Source organism: Aegilops tauschii, chromosome 6 (assembly GCF_002575655.3).
Source record: "Aegilops tauschii subsp. strangulata cultivar AL8/78 chromosome 6, Aet v6.0, whole genome shotgun sequence".
In the NCBI taxonomy this organism is placed as follows: domain Eukaryota; kingdom Viridiplantae; phylum Streptophyta; class Magnoliopsida; order Poales; family Poaceae; genus Aegilops; species Aegilops tauschii.
In genome coordinates this window covers 262,022,118-262,044,687 of record NC_053040.3, presented here as the reverse complement: position 1 = coordinate 262,044,687, position 22,570 = coordinate 262,022,118, and the positions used below count along the sequence as shown (strand labels likewise).

Below are 22,570 nucleotides of genomic sequence, written 5' to 3'. Positions count from 1 at the left end.
CGTCCAAGGCTCCACCGTCCTCCACAACTTCTCGTTTCCAGCGAACCACAAAGATGATCGTTTGAAAAATAGAAGGAGGACACAACACTGCCAGCAGAAAGAGGTACTCCTCTTCCCTTATTCGTGCAAATCTTACGTCTCTGCTCACACTGTATTCATCCCACGAAAGAAACTAGTTGAGCGCTTCTAACTTCTTATTTTTCGTGATACTAAATGCACATGGTTTCCTCCCATTTACTATTTCACCTTGGCTAGAGGTCAGTAGCCCGCCTTGTTTTCAATTCAGTGTCAGTTGAATCACAACTAAAAGAAGCAGCACCCGCTTATGCGCGCGGAGCACCTAGTCCGCTTGTTCGCCGGGGAAGCGGCACAGCGGTGTCTATCATAAGGGTGTGGGCGCAGGAGCTGCTTGGGCCTGATCTGGAGGTCGGCGGGCTTGAAGGCATGGCCGAGGGCGGTGCCAAGCACGGCGGTGCGGTGAGGTCGAGGGGAGGGCGGTGGCGGGGGACTGGACCGGTGGTCGCTGGCGTTCCGAGGAAGATCGTCAACACTGACTGGCTGGAGGTAGATGAAGGCGATCTGCCCGTTCTTTGTACATCGGACACTGCAGAAAAATGGACTGGCCTATTTGTTTTCAGTCGACTGTTATTTTCATAGGACCACACCTGTGGTGTGCTGGAGGAGCATCTTCATTTCCCAGCCATCCCTGTGTTCATATTTCAAAATCCTAGAACCTAGTAATTTTGTGTGCCATGCATGTTGTATAGCTATCATATGTCTCCCGTCATTTATTTCTCACCGACCTGCTATCTGCTACTTTTACACTGTACTACTTGTGCACACACTTCACCCATACTCACACTATTGTTTTTTAATGCATGGGTACTTTATACTCTGACGCAGTGTTGATGAATACACAAAAGAAAAGACAGAAGTCGCTCCAGTGTAATTCGAAGATAAGCACTAAGTGTTTCAGCGCTCTAAAGGGTGTAGTGTCAGCAGATGAAGACAGTAAACGTAGCTCTACAGTTGATGATCTCAATTTCCACACACAACCATCCCAGGTGCTTTCTTTAACTTCGCACTGTCAAATGTGGTTGCACGTTGCATATGGTGTCTAGCTTGTATTGCTTCAAATTTGGTTAAATTGCATTTGCTTACTTTACATATTATACCTTCGATAATGACATGCCTTACTGTTTTTCATACATACTACTTATGTATATTAACCATGTTCGTACATCAAACTAGTGCTCTTTTGTATCCCTCATCAATCACTTATGATGAGACAGTCACCCCAGTGGGTTACTGTGAGACGCGCTACTCGTTTAAAGAGTGCAGTGTCATCCTCCCCACATGATTCTCAAGAAACAGTAAGGCTGAATGAAGATAGTCAACGTAGCTCTCCAGTTCATGACCGCAATTCCCCTACACCACCATCGCAGGTGCTTGCTCTTACTTGGCAGTGTGATATGTGGATGCATGTTGCGTATGGTGTCTACTTTGTAATGCTTCTAATAGGGTAAATTGCATCTGCTTAGTTAACACATTATACCTGTGAATATGACATGCCTTCCTGTTTTTGGTACATACTACGTCTTTCTATTAACCATGTTCTTACATCAAACTACTTTTCTTATGTATCCCTCATCAATCACTTCTGACGAGACACCATCAAGTTGACAGTGTAATATTGGTTGCATGTTGCATATCATTTCAAACATGTATTGCCTCTAATTTGTTGAGGTGCCACTTATAATGAGACACATCTAACTTGGTAGAGTGATTTTCGTTGGACTTTCATGTGGTATCTAGATTGCATTGCTTCCAATTTGTTGAAATGCCTTCTGCTTATCATTTTTCGTACATATTCCATCCTCCTACAATGTGGTTTCCATACATAAAAGTTGTGTTCGTCAGTATCATGCATCAATGAATTTGGAAGTGCAAATATCATTCCTTTTTCTTGTGTGTTTACTTGACAAGGCAAAATCTAAAAGGATGAAGGCACGGAATGATGGTGATCCTCTGGAGCAACCGAAACAGATGATCTATGCAGATTCTCCTGCTACTCCTACTGCAGTGCAAGTTCCAAATCTCATATCCCCTACTCCACAACCCCAGGTGCTTTCTCTAACATGGCATTGTGATATCTGGTTGCATGTTGCATATGGTGCCTAGCTTGTATTGCTCCTAATTTGTTAAATTGCATCTCCTTAGCGTACACATTATACATGTGAATATGACATGCCTTCCTGTTTTTTGTACATACTACATCTGCCTATCACACCATGTTCTTACATCAAACTACTGTTCTTGTGTATCCTGCATCTATCGCTTATGATGAGACAGTCACGCCCGTGGGTTAGCATGAGACGCGCTACTCTTATAAATAGTGCAGTTTCATCCGCCCCACATGATTTTCAAGAAACAACAAGCCTAAATGAAGATATTGAACATACCTCTGTACTTGAAGATCGCATTTCCCCTACACCACCATCGCAGGTGCTTGCTCTAACTTCGTAGTGTGATATGTGGTTGCATGTTGCATACGGTGTGTAGCTTTTAATGCTTCTAATTAGGGTAAATTGCATCTTCTTAGTTTGCACATTATACCTATGAATATGACATGCCTTCCTATTTTTGGTACATACTACATCTATCTGTTAACCATGTTCTTACATGAAACTACCTCTCTTCTATATCCTGCATCAATCACTTACGATGACACACCTTTATTCATTGCATATTGCATATTATTTCTAGCTTGTTGCCATGTATTGCTCCTAATTTTGTCAAATACATTTCTAAGGCCACCCTTTTAATTTGGCAGAGTGATATTGGTTTCATCTTTCATATGGTTTCTAGCTTGCATTGCTTCTAACTAGTTCAAACAACTTGTGCTTAGTTTACACTTTACACATCATACATGTCAATATGTCATGCCATCCTGTTTTTCATACATATTCCATCCTCCTATCAAGCGGCTGCCTTACATAAAAGTAGTGTTCGTCAGTACCATGCATCAATGAGTTCTGAAGAGCAAATTTTATTCCTTTTTCTTGTGGGTTTGACTTGACAAGGCAAAATCAAAAAAGAGGAAGGAAGGCGATGATGGTGTTCCTCTGCAGCAATGTAAATGGAGCATCTGTATGGATTCTCCTCGTACTGCTAGTGCATTACAAGTTCCAAGTCTCCGCTCCCCTACTCCGCCATCCAAGGTGCTTGCTCTAACTTGGCAGTGTGATATCTGGTTGCATGTTGCTTATGGCGTCTAGCTTGTATTGCTTCTAATTAGTGTAAATTGCATCTGCTTAGCTTACACATGATATGTGTGAATATGACACGCCTTCCTGTTTTGGTACATACTATATCTGTCTATCACACCATGTTCTCACATGAAACTACCCTTCTTGTGTATCCTGCATCAGTCACTTATGATGGGACACCTTTAAGTTGGCAGTGTGATACTGGTTCGTGTCCTGAATATGATTTCTAGCATGTAGTGCTTCTAGTTTGATGAACGCCACCTATGACGAGACAGTTTTAACTTGGCAGAGTGATATTGATTGCACCTTCCATATGGTGTCTAGCTTGCAGTGCTTCTAATTTGTTGACGTGCCTTCTGCTTAGTTACCACATCATAGGTGTGAATATGTCAAGTCGTCCAGTTTTTCGTACATATTCCATCCTCGTATCATGACTTTGCCTTTCATCAGAGTAGTGTTCGTCAGTATCATGCATGAATGAGTTCTAAAGAGCGATTTTTATTCCTTTTTCTTGTCGGTTTGACCTCACAATGCAAAATCACTAAAGCGGAAGGAAATTGGTAAGGCACTGGATGATGGTGGTCGTTCTGAGCAACTAAAATGGAGGGTCTCTACAGGTTCTACTCCGCCATCCTCCCAACAAGATTCGCGAGACAACACAGGGCTATACAGTCAACGTAGTTGTGTACATGATGAGCACATCTCCCCAACTCCACCATCACAGGTGTTTGCTCTAACTTGGCACTATTATATGTGGTTGCATGTTGCATATGATGTCTAGCTTGTATTGCTTCTAACTTTGTTGAATTGCATCTGCTTACTTTACACATAATGCATGTGAATATGACACGTGTTCCTGTTTCTAGAACATACTATATCTGATCACACCATGTTCTTACATCAGACTACTGTTCTTGCATATCCCGCATCAGTCACTTATGATAAGGCACCTTTAAGTCGCCACTGTGATATTGGTTGCATCATGATTTCTAGCATGTACTGCTTCTAATTTGTTGAAACGCCATACAGTTCGAACTTGGTAGAGTGATATTGGTTGCATCTTTCATATGGTGTCTAGCTTGCAGTGCTTCTAATTTGTTGAAATGTCTTCTGCTTAGTTACCACATCATAGGTGTGAACATGTCACGCCGTCCTGTTTTTCATACATATTCCAGCCTCGTATCATGTGTTTGCCTTTCATACAAGTAGTGTTCGTCAGTATCAGGCATGAATGAGTTCTGAAGAGCGAATTTTATTCCTTTTTCTTATCGGTTTGACTTCACAATACACCACAAGGCTGGACAGTCAACGTAGCTGTGTAGATGATGAGCACGTCTCCCCTACTCCACCATCATAGGTGCTTGCTCTAACTTGGAACTGTTATATGTGGTTGTGTGTTCCGTATGATGTCTAGTTCGTATTGCTTCTAATTTTGTTGAATTGCATGTGCGTAGCTTACAACTTATACCTGCAACAATCACTTACCCATAAGACACATTTAACTTGGGAGTGTGATGTAGGTTGCATCTTGCATTGTCGTCTAGCTTGTACTGCTTAAAATTTCTTGAAATGGCACTTACAACGAGACACTTTTTACCTAATAGTGATATTGGTTGCATGTTCATATGGTGCCTAGCTTTCATTTCTTCTAATTTTGTTGAAATGCCTACTGCTTACTATTTTTCATACATATTCCATCCTCCTATCGTACGTGTGAATATGCAATGTTGTCTTTTTTTGTATATATTCCATCCTCCTATCATGCGCTTGCCTTAGATCAAAGTAGTGTCCGTCCGTATCATGCATCAAACAGTTATGCAGAGCCAATTTTATTCATCTTCTTGTGGTTTTGACTTCATATGGCAATATCAGAAAAGAGGAAGGAAAAGAGTAAGATAGGGGATGTTGGTGGTCCTCCGGACCGACGCAAACATAGACTCTCTAGATTTGCCACTACTACTGCTAATGCAGTTGAAGTCCAAAGTCTACATAATGAGTTCATCCCCCGTACTCCACCATCGTAGGTGCTTTGCTCTAAGTTGACAGTGTGATAATTGGTTTCATGTTGCATATGTTGTCTAGCTTGTATTTCTTCTATTTTGATTAAATTACACCTGCTGAGTTTATACGTTATACTTGTGCATATGACATGCCTTTCTGTGTCTAGAATACACTACATCTATCTATCATACCGTGTTCTTACATCAAAGTACAATTGTTGTGTATCATGCATCAGTCACTCTTGATTGGACGCTTTTAACATGGCAGTTTGATAGTGGTTGCATCTTGCATTGATTTCTACGTTGTACTTCTTCTAATTTTTTGAAATGCCACTTATGAAAGGACACTTTTAACTTGGCAGAGTGATATTGGTTGCATCTTTCATATGGTGTCTAGCTTGCATTACTTCTATTTTCTTGAAAATCCTTCTGCTTAGTTTACACATCGTAGCTGTGAATATGTCACGCCGTCCTGTTTTTCTTACATATTCCATCCTCATACGGTTGTCTTACATCAAAGTATTGCTTGTTTGTATCATGCATCAATGAGTTCTGAAGAGCGATTTTATTCTTTTGTGTTGTGGGTACGGCTTGACATGGAAAAGTAAAAAAAGAGCAAGGAAAAGAATATAGTAGGGAATGGTGTTACTCGTCGGGTGAAACGGAAAAGGATCTGCCCTCGAGATTCTGCTAGTACTTATAGTGCAGTAGAAGGTCCAAGTCCACCGGCTAAATCTACAAACACAGTATCACCTGCTCCACTAGCTGCAGCATCCGCTTCAACTGTGTCGGCATCTCAACAAGTTACTCGTTCGTTTGCTCCAGAACTGGCCAGTTCCCAAGCCACCTTCACACCTAACACTACTTCTGAAGCACTGCTGACATAACAGGACTTGGCAAGATCATATGAACATCATGAGCATCAACATGAAGACGGTACCTGACCGAGTGAAGTTGCAGTTGCATGCTCCTTTATATGTACTCTCACAGTTTGATGTGCACTAACACTTTCCATATTCGTTGTTGTACTAGCACCACGGCGCAAGCGGAAACAGACATCAGGGATAATGCTTGACAGATTAACAAAATCTAAAGGAGGAAGAATGGAGATCCATTTTGAGGCAGGTTTAAAAAGGCCACGTGATGCTACAGATTCAGCCAAGTTAGTATCAGAGGCAGCCGTTGCCGTTAGGTGTCATGCACGTATCCTCCCAATGTGGATCCAGTACAGGAATGAGAAAGACAATACCCAGTTTAACACCTTTCTTAACCATTTATCCGTAAGTAATGTTATTCATCGCAATTTGTAATATTGTCTTCCTCCGTCCCATACTTTCTAGCTTCCTCCTAATAAGACTCACATTCTTTTTTCAACAGATGAGGTTCAAGTTGGATCCGAAAGATGATACAACTAAACAATCATGCACTCATGTTTTTCAGTCTGCTCTGTGACAGTATCGGTACCACCTTAGAAAAGTTCACTTTGAAGGCAAGGCTAACAATGAAATCGCCAAAACATCTCTAGTGGAATATATTACAGATGAAGACTGGACAACCCCTGTTAAACACTGGTTTGATCCAAAGTATCAGGTAGGGTATATGTATTTGATCACATCACATATTAAACTTGTATTTATGTATGTGCCTTACAAGTGTATCTTCTTCTAGGCTAACTGTTTGAAGAACAAGACCAACCGTTCTAAAGTGAAATTCCAACAGATAACAGGATCTCGTAGCTATATTGCACACTATGGGGCTCTTGTAAATAGCTGTTAGTTCCTTCTTTTTTCTATGTCATATTATCGTATCTATATTGACTTGTTCCAAATACAGAGGAAAGCCCGTGCGGACCAAAAAGAACATTAACCGAATGTAGTACAAATCTTCAAGGATTGCCACACCAGCAAGATGAAGGGCATGAGCACACCAGTTCAAGCCGCTATTGTAAGTCCTTACTCCTCCTCCCTTTGAACTGATTGGTACTATGATGTGTTCATTTAACTGCTTGGTTTGCAGCCAATGTTGGTTACTTTGTTCACTTTTATACACAGTTGTCTTAACGTATCATTTCACCTTACATGGTTTAAAAGAGATGAAGGATTCTTTTGCTCTTGATCTGTAATCTAGTTGTGATGTTCACGTGCGCACACAATGATACAATAGCTTGTTTGTTTTATATCTGTTTGCCCATGATATGAACGATGTCATACTATGTTCATCCTACTTTCACTGGTATGCGTCGGTGCTATACACACGCTTTTTAACCCCTTTCCGCGATGGCATTTGGAACTGTCACCAAGTTAGTGTGGGCGATAGGGCGTCCTTCCCACACGACCCAGAAACCGTCAGGGATATGGAGCCATGATCCAGAGGCCTTGCAAAGCGTAATCGTGTGCGATGCAGCACACACTAAATTCTTTCGCACGTGTGGGATCAGTGATTAAACGTTTCTAATGATGCAGTGAAACCAAACGGTGTGTCGTAATGAACCGTTTGGGAAACTGTTTGTAACGCACACGGGCCAACATATGAACTGTGTGCGATATGTGGCCCATCGCACAAGTGTTTTCTGCGGAACCCGTCTGCCATGCAAGATTCCATCGCACACGTTTCCCAACAATTACCGTGTGCGATAATGTTCTATCACAAATGGTTCAGGATCCCCTTCGCACACATACAAGTGTTGCAGACCATTTGTGATTTGTTGTGTATTGCCGACGATTGCGGCAAGAGTGACGTGTGATTTTCGTTTGGGATCCCACATGTTTCTTGAAAAAAATAAGACTGGGATTGTATTTTACATTGGGCATGGTTTACTCCGAGCTCTCGTGTGCGATATCGTGATATCACAAACGGTTCCGGAGACCCTACACACACGTAGTAGCGCTGCAAATCGTTTGTGATCTGTTGTGTATCACCCATGGTTCAGCTACGATTGACGTATGCTTTCCGATGTGGATCGCACACACTCATTTAGTTGAACCGTGTGCGGACCAATTGCCAGGTTAAAACAAAAATATCCCATTTTGAATCGGCAAGCAAAAAGCAAATTCACAACAATATTCAATTGAACAAATAGTGTCCACATGAAGAACATTCATCAGATTTCGCAACAATTGCAATCGAACATATGGTAGCTAAATTCCAATGATTTTGTCACGCCCAATATGCGATCCTATCCGAGAAGAACTCGAAGGTCCCACCAAGGATAGAGCTGCATACTGAAACACTTTTGGAAGGTGAATATCATTACATCGTACCATTACATAATAGCTAGGGATACATACAAAGGCATACAAATGCAACATGAATACATTAAACATCATACATGAGAACAACATCCGACTACGGATGAAACACAAACAAAAGCTCAAACGACATCCACCCTGCTAGCCCATGCTGCCGACCAGGAACCTATCCCCTGAGCGAAGGAGAAGCAGAAGAAGAACTCCAAAACAAGTAAACATCGCTCTCACGTCATGATCATCGCATTACCTGTACCTGCAACTATTGTTGTAGTAATCTATGAGCCACGAGGACTCAACAATCCCATTACCATGGGTATCAAGACTAGAAACACTTAATGGGTAGGGAAAGGATAAGTGGTGAGGTTGCAGCAAGCGACTAAGCATGTATGGTGGTTAACTTACGAGTACAAGAGTAAGATGAGAATCTACGTAAACGGGTGCAAACTAATAATGATCAATAAGTGATCCTGAACTACTTACGTTCAAACATAACCCAACCGTGTTCTCCTCTTGAACTTCACCGAAAAGAGACAGTCATGGTTACGCACGCGGTTGGTGTATTTTAGTTGAGTTTACTTCAAGTCCACTACAACTGGATATTAACAAATTCCCATCTGCCACATAACCGCGGGCACGGCACTCGAAAGTTTAAACCCTGCAGGGGTGTCCCAACTTAGCGCATGACAAGCTCACGATCCGCGGAGACAATCCTCCATCGTGGGATCCTCCGATCAGACTCGAAATCTCGGTGCACAAGACATTTCGACAATGGTAAAACAAGTCCAGCAAGACCTCCCGGCGTGCCGACACCCTGATAGTAGCCGCGCGTATCTCGTCTCGGGCCACAACCGGATGGACAAGCTACGAGTAAAACCATCCCTCGAGTTTCCTCGAGGTGGCCCCGCAGGCTGCTCGTTTGGGACCAACGCCATCAGCATTGCCCCCCCTATTTATGTAGAAAGAATCCTCGGGTTCATGACTCCCTATGGCAATTAATTATTTAGTTGAATATTATTATGGCAAATGTTAAAACCAATGTTGTGCCTTGCTGGAAGAGTTTTATTCAAAGCGAACTGTCAAGAGGGGCCCATAAACCCTCACCGTGTTAGGGACGCAAAATCAAGGAATATAACACCGGTATGACGGAAACTAGGGCGACAAGAGTGGAACAAAACACCAGGCAAAAGGCCGAGCCTTCCACCCTTTACCAAGTATATATGTGCATTAATTAAATAAGATATATTGTGATATCCCATGATATCCATGTCCCAACATGGAACAAACTACAACTGCACCCGCAACTAGCAACGCTATAAGAGGGGCTGAGCAAAGCGATAAAATAGCAAAACAATGGTTTGCTAGGATGGTGGAAAAGGTTAGAGGCTATCATGGCAATTTGGGAGTCTTGATAAACAAGTGGTAGGTAACGCGACATAGCGATAGCATCGAGACAACTAGAAAAGCAAAGATAGTAGTGAGATCCAAGGTGACGGTCATCTTGCCTGAAATCCCGCTAGGAAGAAGAACGTGTCCATGAAGAAGATGAACGGCGTAGACGAACCAAGCGTAGTTGAATGAATCCTCACGATCGCAACAAAACAGGAACTATCGAGAAGAAGCACAACTGGAAAGAAGCAAACAACATGGTAAAAAAACAATACATGAACATGGCATGGTGCACAACCAAGTATGATGCATGACAAGATTAAATGTTGTTACTCATGCTAAGAGACGATGTATGAAAGAACCCCACATCAAACCAAGTTTGAATGAGGCCGGAAACAACAAATAACAATTCCAAAAAACCCCATATGTAATTTTCGAATTTGCTACTGTTCTGCCCTATACACAATTTTAATGTTGTTAAACAGCAAAATAAAGTGCACCAAGTTAATCTATGCATTTTTCTACCCCATTTACATATAAAGTTTATTTACTTCTGAGCTACGGTTAATTAGTTATGAATTAAACCATTTTAGCATGTCATTTGTGCAAAACAATGCAAACAACAAGTTTAAACAATTTCAACATGGATGAAAGTTGCATACTATTAAAGAACATGAAAATCTGAGCAAGATGCATATATGACATGTTTCATTTGGATGCATGGATATTTAGCTATTAGCAATGCAAAATGATGGCACTTGTTAATATGCATGCACTAGAAGAAATACTAAATCGCAGCAACCGGAAAAGAATAGATACGGGCCGGAAGCAGCTCACTGTGCAAAGCCCAAAAGTGGAATTGGCCCAAGTGACTAGATGTGCAAGGTTGGAAAAAAAATAAACAGTGAAAAAAGGAATTGTGGCTCCCTCCTGGGATTTGATCCCAGGACCTCTCGGTCGTGAGCATGCACGCTGACAAGCTCAGCTAGCCGTGTGCTGGTGATACAAAGAGCTCCCTGGCTCTTTTGAGCTATCTTCCAACAGATCGAGTTTGTCCATGGCTGCACAACGGCAACCGACGACGGCGGCGGCGACCAAAGGCAGCCGCTTCTGCAGCAGAAGAGACACCAACGGGGGTGCGGAAATAAGTGAGGGTGCGCATGTTCATGCAGGGAGCGGAGGAAGGACGCCGGAGCTAGAGCTTCGAGCTGGAACTCGTCCCGGCTGCGGCGCACAATCAAGCGAGGCAGGAGTTACAGCGGCGGGTGAAGTAGGGCAACGGGGCTCGCGAGCGAGAGATGGGCGTGTGCTATGAGCGTGGGCGTGCACGTGTATAGGAGCTTGCGCGAGGCCGAGCCTGGCTTGGCCATGGCTACAGCCATGGCTGCCGGCTAGAATAGAGGTGTGCGGGACTCATGCGCGTGTTGCGGCGGGTTCGGCGCTAGATCATCCATCAAGTCGAGCTTAACTGAACCAACCTGAAGAACAACCAACAGAGACAGGTTGCGCCGTGGCTCGGCACGCACGGCAGTGTGCGCGTGTGTGCAGTGAGGTGTGTGGGTGCTCGCGTCCGTGGCCATGGTGACCGGAGTTGTGCTCACGGAGATCGGCACCTAGGGAAGCGTACGACAAGGAGAAAGGCATGAGGAGGAGCAGGGCGTCACCGTGGGCTTGCTGGTGAAGACGGACTTGTCGGGGAAGCAGAGGTGACGGCAGAGGCGCTGATCGGAGGAGACGGTGCCCAGTCCATGAAGGAGTCGAAGGAAAGGAAGAGGACGTTGAGGAACTTGGCGTCTCCGGCGTTGGATCGCTGCAGGAACGGGGTCGTTGTGCAGAGGATCCCGTCCATCTATGGGCGCAGATCGGTAGAGGAAGTTGACAGGGCGACGGAGAACATGCCGGAGAGGAACTTGAGGCATGCCGGCCGCGGGGACGACGACGGACGTCGACGGTTTCTTTTTCTCCTCTCTGTGCTCTGTTTTGAGGAAGAAGAAGAAGCAGGGGAAGGGAGAGGCCGGCGGCGGCAAGGGTGGAAGAGGGAAACCCTAGGAGAGGGAGCAGGGTGGTCTTATAGAGGGCTGGAAGGTGTCGATGGTGCGTGCGGCCACGGTGGCCATGTGCCCTCGTCCAAAGTTTTACTGTGAGTGGGTCTGTGCGTGGAGGAGGAAGAAAGGGGAGGGGGTGAGAGGTAGCCAGGCGGGCCTAGGGGGTGGAAAAACTGCAATGCTGGAATAATTACCAGGGGAGGCGCTGGTGGGCTGCTGGTTCGGCCCGGCTGGGCTCGAGGGAGGAGGAGGACCAAGTGTGATGCGGCTGGGAGAGCCTTTTCCCTTTCTTTCTTCTTCTGAAAATTTAAATCTCCATGTTTAGAAAAGGAAAAGTCCAGGGAGTTTCGAGGATAGTTAGGCTAAAAGAAAAATACCCTTAGACTACTGGGATTATCTAGCAATTGATAAAATTGGATTGGACATTTTTAGAGGTAGAAAAATAAATTAAGTTTGAATTGAATTCAAACTTGATGCATTTTGAAACCCAACCAAAACAAGTCCAACAAAACTGAAATTTGGCGGAGACGGTGTAGGCATTGTTTAAGATTAATAGGGAAATAATGAACATTTATGGAGGAAGGGAAAAGGTCACTTGCCAAAATGAAAGAAAGAAGATGGAAGGAGGTGATGATGCATGGGACATATGCATAGGGCAAGCAACATTGTCAAACATAGAGCAAGTACAAGAAGATGAATACCACAATGCATATGAGATGATTTTGACAACAACATAGGATGGCACAATGCAATATAATGGCAAGAGGCACAATTCAAACACATGGCATAACAAGCGAAATGAGCATGGTGCAAGAAGCAAAGATATGACAAGGCACTCAACATGATCATGGCATAAACATATAGGAATGAAATACGCAAAACAATTATGCTAGTGCAACAAAAATAATAAAGACACGACAACAACTAAAATAAAAGGAAGGCATCTGGAGCTTCGGTCTCGGGGCATCACAACACTCCTCCACTAACAAGAGATCTCGTCCCGAGATCTTAGGAACGAGACGGAAGAGGAATAGGAAAACAAAGTTGCTTCTTGGATAAATGAGTGAAACCAAAGAACCTTGAGAGGTTGAAAAACTTGGGAGAAAGGGTACAACGGAGATGGACCAGATTGAGGCTCTCCGGTAAAATGAGGAAAACAAGGAATACAACGAGAACCAAGAGCTTAAGTGACAAGAGAGACATTGAAACCACTATGGTAAAGCGAGATAGACAAGGAATAAGAACAAGAAAATTTAGATAGCACTCCGGTTGAACATGGATGGAATAGAACATGAACTTGACAAGATGGAACGATACTTGATGAGAGCAACAACACAATGTCTCCGGAACAATTGAAAGAGTGCAATGAAAAGAACGGAGGAGAAAACAACATCTTCTACCGCAAATGAATTTGAAAAGCATCCTTATAAAGAAGGATTGAACGGAGTTGTTGGAAAATCAACAACGAAAAGAATAAGCTTGATGTGGGTTTATGGAAAACATCTCAAAATTATGAGGTGACAACCGGCCACTAAAGGAAAACAATTGTTTGCTTGAGATCAATAAAGAGAAGAAAACTTCTTTCGCCAAAAGGATACGAGAATTCGAGAGGCACCACAATAAGCAACATTCCTTAGGGGAGGCTTCAGGTGAAAACTCTACCAAGATAACTCCAACAAAGAGATTGGCTGGGCTAAAAGACCTCGTGAACGAAGAGAGGATGATGGTTTTAAAATATCTCATCCTGACAACTTTGTGAATCATGAAACACGAAGAGAAATTATCAAGAATGATATACCACCACCTCACAAGATAAGATAGAAAGACTTGCACTTCGGAATGCAAGATGAAGAATGCTTGAACTCCTCAAAACAAAACATGTGTTGAACACCATGTTTATTTTAGAGTATAGCTTAGCGGATCTTAACTCCGAGAGAAGTCTTGAAGAACAATTGAAGAATGAAAGGAATCCTTGACAAACCACCATGTTGAGCCTCCACGAAAACTCCGGTAATAAAAGGATGATATAAACAAAGAGAACTTGAAAAGAACAACATGAAGCCTTGCCATGATTTCGATAGAGCTTCGCGATGAGATAATTGAGAGACCTTGTAACTCCGAAAAGAAAAGAGGAAGCACTTGAAACCGCAAATTGATAACATGAATGAAGTCCGGAAGAAGGAATTAGTCACTTGGATGAAACAAGAATAAGAATCAACTTAAATTGATGACTAATAATGGATTTTGCACACCACTTATTCTCGTTGAAAAGGGTTAATTAGAGATATAGCGCGAACTTGGGAAGGTCTTCAACAAACCACCGGTAGGATTTGGAAACAACGAATGAAATTGATGCTCGAATAGAGGCTCAAACTCCGGGAAGAAAAGGGGTGGGAGGGCGGGAAAAAAACAAAGGCAACTTGGTACGGGGAACCGACGAATAACTTGAAGAGAAAAACACCGGTTGAAATAATTGAGGAAAGAATGCAAAGGCTTCGCACGAGTAGGATGGATACTCAATTAAGGACTCCGGCTCCGAGAAGAAAAGGGTGGGCGGGTGGGAAAAGAAAACAATTTGGGAAGTGGAAAACAACATCGTTGAGAAAGAACTGAGGACCGATGTTGCAAAGACAAAGAGGGTCGAATCAACTTGAAGAGAAGTGCACCGGATGAAAAGAGGATTGAGAACACAACGATCAAAAGAAGCCTGCGAGATCTTAAAAAAATTGAAGGGGGAGAGGAGTAAGTCAAAATACCTACGTCAAGATTTCTCACTAGAGCGACGAAAGGGGCTGAGGAGTAAAAAGAAGTCCTACTCTTCGATATAACTAGACTCAGAAATATGTTTTCTTCTATACTCGACAACGGCCAACTACGATCAATCAAGGTGGCTCCTATGGTCGGTCGAGGCTCTAATACCAACTTGTCACGCCCAATATGCGATCTTATCCAAGAAGAACTTGAAGGTCCCACCAATGATAGAGCCGCATACTGAAATGCTTTTGCAATGTGGATATCATTACATCGTACCATTACATAATAGCTAGGGATACAAAGGCATACAAATGCCACATGAATACATCAAGCATCATACATGAGAACAACATCCGACTACGGATGAAACACAAACAAAAGCTCAAACGACATCCACCCTCCTAGCCCAGGCTGCCGACTAGGAACCTATTCCCTGAACGAAGGAGAAGCAGAAGAACTCCAAAACAAGTAAACATCGCTCTCACGTCATGATCATCGCATTATCTGTACCTGCAACTGTTGTTGTAGTAATCTGTGAGCCACGAGGACTCAGCAATCCCATTACCATGGGTATCAAGACTAGCAAAGCTTAGTGGGTAGGGAAAGGATAAATGGTGAGGTTGCAGCAAGCGACTAAGCATGTATGGTGGCTAACTTACGAGTAAAAGAGTAAGATGAGAATCTACGCAAATGGGTGCAAACTAATAATGATCAATAAGTGATCCTGAACTACTTACGTTCAAACATAACCCAATCGTGTTCTCCTCTCGAACTTCCCCGAAAAGAGACAGTCACGGTTACGCACGCGGATGGTGTATTTTAACTGAGTTTACTTCAAGTCCACTACAATTGGATATAATTCTCATCTGCCACATAACCGCGAGCATGGCTCTTGAAAGTTTAAACCCTGCAAGGGTGTCCCAACTTAGCCCCTGACAAGGTCGCGATCCGCGGAGACAATCCTCTATCACGAGACCCTCCGATCAGACTCGGAATCCCGGTGCACAAAACATTTCGACAATGGTAAAACAAGTCCAGCAAGACCTCACGGTGTGCCGACACCCTGATAGTAGCAGCGCGTATCTCGTCTCAGGCCACAACCGGATAAGACAAGCTACGAGTAAAACCAGCCCTCAAGTTTCCCTGAGGTGGCCCCGCAAGCTTCCCGTTTGGGACCAACACCATCAGCACTGGGCCCCCTGTTTATGTAGAAAGAATCCTCGGGTTCATGACGCCCTATGCCAATTAATTATTTAGTTGAATATTATTATGGCAAATGTTAAAACCAATGTTGGGCCTTGCTGGAAGAGTTTTGTTCAAAGCGAACTGTCAAGAGGGGCCCATAAACTCTCACTGTGTTAGGGACGCAAAATCAAGGAACATTATATCGGTATGACGGAAACTAGGGCGGCAAGAGTGGAACAAAACACCAGGCAAAAGGCCGAGCCTTCCACCCTTTACCAAGTATATATGTGCATTAATTAAACTAGCAAAAAATGCCCGTGCGTTGCAACGGAAAAAATCAGCCCCCTCTAGTCCAAAGGTTCAAGGCCACATCATGCTCCATCACTCACATACTCTCTATCTGTGCCTATCTCTATATCTATGTATGTATGTATGTATCTATCTATCTATCTACTCCCTCCGTTCCTAAATATTTGTCTTTCTAGATATTTCAACAAGTGACTACATACGGAGCAGAATGAGTGAATCTACACTCTAAAATATGTCTACATACATCCGTATGTGGTAGCCATTTGAAATGTCTAAAAAGACAAATATTTAGGAATGGAGGGAGTATGTATCTATCTATCTCGTTCATACATTTTGGGAAGGATCGGTGTTATCGACATGAAATAAAAAGAGCATGCATGAAGTAGATTGCAAATGATATCTTGAAAAGCAAGTGCATGGCTAACAACATATGTGAGAATTGCTAAATGCCCCAAAAACTTGTTTAAACAAAACTGTCATGCGAGCTATACATCTAAATAAACGGGACTTAATATACTTATACTAATCTAGGGGACAAAATGAAGTTAAGGTATCCTTTCAGTATTGTTTCCAAGCAAAATGCCTTCATAGCTTTACACCAGATTGGTTGAGCTACCTCAAGAAGTCTAAAAAAATTGCCACGACCAGAAGACTAACAGTGATAATCTAAACCACCGAGCTAAGCTTACATGCCAGATCGCTCATCCTGTTGAAGGAAAATTAAGGAGTTAATTGCATTTTGGATTCAAATACAATAGACAGATACGTAAGATGCATCGCTATTGTGTGGATAAAATAAGTTAAATGAACACATGTTAGAATTGCAAGATGATGAGGTTGTTCATACCAAATAGTATCCCATCGCTACTCATGTCTATGAGTTATGGATCATACAGGAAGATACAATATCTTGGTAGTTCGTGCAATGCATAATGGTAAGTTCAAGTACTCCCCATCAAGTCAAGTTGGTCATACAGGAGTATGATTCTTTCTTGGTGATTGTATCCACACAAGCTTGTTCGTGCGATATCTTGGATCATACAGGAGTATGATTCTTTCTTGGTGATTGTATCCCATCAAGTCAAGTTGGTCCTCGCTGCAGCTAGCTGCACCAAGTGTTGCTCTATTACAGGTAGACATACATATTAGATTCTCGACTTTATTGTCTAAAACCAAGAAGGAATAATAAAAAATAATATTTGATCAAAGCTGTTGCAACTTCTCTAGCAAAAACCTTGGATAAATCAGTATTCATGCACCTTGCCAATTAGCACAAATAGAGATGCCAATTATCCCAGAGAGTTAGGAGACCCAAAAAAGTTAACCCACACATGGTGCACTCATACATAAGAGAAGACCCAAGCAGAGCGATCAAGCCATGCAATTCAAGTTATTAAAATACTAATTAGTTATTGTATCTAGACGGTCAGTCTTACGTAAAAATGTTTAAATGATATACAGGAATTTGCAAGGAGTATATACATACTATTTTTTTCAAATGGCATTTATAAAACTATTCTCAGAGTATATACCTATGATACTGGCAATAATGATCAGTGTGTACTCATTATTAGAAATGAGTATATGGTGTGTTTTCTTTTGAAATGATAGTATACTATTTTTCACAAGGGGTATAGAAGAGAGGGCTATCTTCCATATGATATTTCAGTATCGATCAACAGTATATGTTTCTTTCTGCCTTGTCGTACGTATACTTAACTGACGAGGAGAAAGTACACACCAAAAATCTGAATTTAGGGAAACCTGTGCTGAGAAGCATGCATGCATCCAGTGAGAAGAAGTAAAAGTGATAAAAAGTAGTATATACCTGAACAAAAGTAGTATATACGTATTATGAAGAAGTAAGATGAATGAATTAGAAATACTCGTGACAATTAAATTGATAGACGGGAACAGGTATATAGTTGTATATTTAGCTTTTGTTTCTCTGTCACAACAGCTGTTCTTTCTAGATACAAAATTAGCTACCTTTATCACCTTCGATTGCACCTTCCAAAATAGTCAATTAATGCCATCACCATGATATTAGTTTATCTTTTCTCATATTTTCTGTCAGACAGCAGCTGTTCTTCCTAGATAAAAATTGAGCTAGCTTTATCTCCTTTGATCGCTACTTGTCATTATTGTCTTTCCTAAAGATCATCTTGTAATGAGTGCATGTGGTATTTCAGGCACTGACTTGTTCAGAGCTTAAAGAGCATATACTAAAGAACATATGAAATTAATTAGTCTTTGATGTCAGATGCAAATTGATGACACTGTAGCAGGTCAGACAAAGTTCGGCGATCGGTCGAGTATGAGTAGACGGATTATCGGCGAAAGTCGTCGGTGTACAGCTAAGCGATGTCGGAAACTTAAGGCACAATGATAAGCCGAACAACTTCATATTATACCAGACAGTAAGAACACACAAAATTATTAAACCTTGCATTAGAATCCAAAGGGTTCAGTGATGTGTAGCTCTCTCTATCTCTCTGTTCCTCTCCTACTTCTCATTTTTTTTTCTCACCAAAACCAGACCAGTAAGCATTGGAACCCTATCTCTCCATCTCTGCTCTCTCTCTCTCTCTCTAGTAGCAGCGGCCAGCAGCAGCTCAATCAACGCCTCTCTCTGCTCAGCTGATTTTAGTCAACTCAATGACTAAATCATGCTTCATCCACTACCCTCAATCAGATGAAATATCAGGTAATGCAGAGCACAAGATCTCTAAACTTTGGGCTTCAGATCGACTCTATAACATGGAGAATGAGTGATTTCTGCAGCTGAAGAACATGGCAAATGAGGACGAGATCCAGGGGAAGTAGGAAAAGAGGGGAGATTAATGGATTACCTGGTGGTCAATTCCTCATTCATACTCGCCGGAGTGGCTGCACCACCCGTGGCCTGGCTGCTGTCACCCAGCCGGCCGGTAGCGTTGCCGCCTTCCTCTTCTCCTTCGTCTGGACGAACAACACCAGCAGGATGAAGAAGGAAATACGTCGAGTCTGAATATTTAAGGACTCTGCACCGTCGCGCCGAATCCGCGCCTCTCCCGCGCCCGTCCACTGTCGCCACGCCCCGGCGAGCTCCCGCCTAGGTCTCCGCACCGCGCCTCCTTTCTCCCTCCCTCACCTCCCTGTTTCCTTTCTTCCCAGAGTCGCGGATGCCATGGATCCGCACGGAAACCGTGCTCAGGCCTTGTCTTCACCGGCGACCCACGCCTCGCCTCCCGCCTCCGGATCCGCCTCCCAGCCCCTGCCGCGCACGGATCCGGCCACCGCCGCCGTTTTGCATCAAGCAGGCGCGCCGCCCCCGGCCGCGCGAGCCAGCGCGTTGACCCGATTAGTAAACCAAGCATATGGACCGCGGGTTGAATAGACCCAACTACAGGGTTGTTTTTGAAACAATGAACCATTTTCCCAGACCACTTAAACAGGGACTGCGGGTTGAATACCAAGAAAAGGAGGGGCTTCTTTGATAAACAACCACGACGGACGATGAGAAGCAACATATCCTGCGAATCCGCTCTGTTCGTGTATCCCTCCATCCCTCTGTTCTCAGCTCCACGATCTAAATCCTTCGCCCCAGGTGCAGTGAAGTGGATTTTTGCACTCACCCGCCCGCTTTCTAACTTCAGAAATATTTTCGTTCGCAGAAAGCCCCCTAATGCTCTGATCCATCATCCCCAACCCAAAGCTCCAAGTTGTGCGTCGTGCGACTCCTGATCCAAATCTTTCCTTGCCAGATCTCTCGCATCGGCCCCTAAATCGAATCTCAATCCGAAGGCCAGGTACCACGGCAACGCACGGATGATTCCCTCGAACTTCTCTAGCGGCGGCAATCAAGTAGCAACAACAACAGCTCGACGGTCACTTAGACCCGGCCGGCCGGCCGGCCGTCTCGGCAGCGAAGCCATGACAACCGACGACCTTCTACGGCGGTGATGATGCGGAACAATGAGGCGCCAACGCCGCCCTGGATGGCCTCCCCCGCGGGCGATGATTCCTATTACATAGGAAGCTACAGCCTCTCGTCCATAGGAAGTTGTAGCTGTAACCTGTAGCCTGTACAAAATATACCGGTGCTATGCTCATATGAGTAAACTGTATCAGTATTTGCACCTAAATGAATGGCATCGTGTGAGCTACTTGTATGTGTTTCTAATCTTTTCTAAATTCCTTACCAATATGTGATATGCCTTACCAAGCTTGTTCAGATCAGAGGCTTCATTGAGCTTTTTCCTTGTTCAAAACTCATGTATGTTGTTGCCACAGAATTCAATGACTAGTTCAGTTACGAACTGAAGTATTGAAAAAAAATCGGTGATCTTCTCAGTCATGTGGTCAAACCATATATTGTTCAGCAAAGATTTTGAGTTGCAGAAGAGGGTTGGGATGGCTTTGTCTAGTTTTGATATCTAAGCTATAAGCAGCAAGTCACTATCCAAAATATCCTGGACATTCACAAAGTTCAGTGACTAAGCTCATATGTGTTGAACAAAATCAGTGACTTATTCAGAAAATCTTCTGAATTACTAGAAGTGGCCTAGAATGGCCGTAATCAGTTTTAAGATAAAAAAGGCTATAAAAACAAGTCCATATCCAAAGTTTCCTGAACATTTACTGTAGTTCTTGATTGATCATGTATAACAAGTATATTGACAAACTGTATTTTCTGCTCCGGTATGATGCAGGTCTAAGCAAAGAATTTATTTAACATGATGAAAATTTGACAATGATCGGCCGACTGATGTTCATATAATGTAGTAATTTGATAATCATAATTTTTTTATAAATCGAGTCAAATTTGATTTAACATAGTGCAAATCCCCATCCATTACCCCGCAAAAAAAAATCCCCGTCCATTACATGGCTCCTGTACATCAAAGGCTAAATCATAACATATATAAAATCATTCTTTGCATCGCAAAATTTGGAATCAGCAAGCACCATTTAGTTGCATATCTTCCACAATCAGGCTCCTTTTCCCTTTGCTTGGACAATTGCGACTATCATGAAATACTATTTGCTTGCATGTCTTGCACAAGCGTGCTACCCTTGCCTTTACTTCTTTGTCCTTCTTTTTTCGACTATCCTCCTTGGTCTCCTTTCCGCTCTTTATTCTTTTGCATCTCCCCACCATATGAACATCAGTGGGTGGATGCATATGAACTTCAGTAGGAATATTGCAACCAATAAAAGCCTCATATTCCTCTTGCCTTGTGCTTTTGGTAGTTGCAGGAACCATTTGGTCTAGAGGGGCCTCAATGTTCAACACACTTGATGTTAAGAAGTCCATGCCTACATCTGAGTGCTTCGCCTTCTGAATCATATCTTCCATCTTATTACGTATAGTTGAAATCTTCTCTCTTGTGGCCGCGTCCAATGCATCAGTGGGTTTTTCTTCTAGTAAATTCCCTTGTTCATCAAAAACACTCTCCCTGCAAAGAATTTATTTTTGTTAGTCATATTATTTTTTAACAATAAGGAATCAATAGTTATGACTTATTTTTTGTAGGTTGTTCTCCCCAGAAAGTCTAACAAAGATGTGTGCATCACAACCATATCGTGTGTTGGCCTGCTTACGCTTTTTCCTCGAGGGGTCATCGACCTCCTTACTATCTTTCGACTTGAATCCTTCCCTATTACTCATAAAGCGCTTAGTTCGGACCACCTTATTCTCAGTCTTCTTCTGTTGTCCGATACGAACTCCAAAACCCGCATTATGTGCATATGCCTTGTAGAACTTCTCCACTACCTCGAGTCCTTCAAATGCCATACCTACTTTAGGCTTCAAGTTCTCATCACATTCAGGTGTAAAAGACAAAAACTGCAACATCAAGAATAAATTGTGACCGCCACATTCACACATAGATCAATAAAGGATTAGTTGTAAGGTAGTACAAAGTAATCAAACTTACAGCTAGGGGTATGGCTGCATTCTTTTTGGGTGTGCCAAACTCTTCTTCATTCATATGCATTTGCAAGTAACTGGTTGGCTCCATGTGACTGCAAGCACACCTACAGGATCAAGTTCACACATGGCAATGACACATGCTTTAACATACAGAAGGACTGGATTTTACCTGGAACTAGTGGTGTCGTAGTGTTGCTGATTGTTACTGATGAGGTTGTTCATTCAAGCGACTAGCTGATCTAGCGTATAAGATCTCTCCTTAGAGTGTGGACCTGTAGTCTGCAGAGGAAGGATACAGAGATCAAAACAATTACGTACATTCATGCATGGGCCGACGGCTGCTGATGAACGCCAAGATCATGTCAGCTGGGAATATCAGTACTTGCATGGGCTGGCGCGTGCCGATGGACGCCGTCGCTGCTGAAGAGCACAAGGTCGCAGGCGTTCGGCCTAGGGT

General features: G+C 43.0%; 1 long non-coding RNA gene across 1 annotated transcript; it reads right to left on the bottom strand.

Annotated features, from left to right (window-relative positions):
- Positions 1 to 16,559: 16,559 nt before the first annotated feature.
- Positions 16,560 to 19,558, bottom strand: LOC109741405 (uncharacterized). Its single transcript, XR_002227595.4, has 3 exons — positions 19,049 to 19,558; positions 17,044 to 17,319; positions 16,560 to 16,902 (listed from the first exon to the last, which is right to left on the bottom strand). It is a non-coding gene; the product is annotated as an uncharacterized lncRNA (long non-coding RNA).
- Positions 19,559 to 22,570: the final 3,012 nt, after the last annotated feature.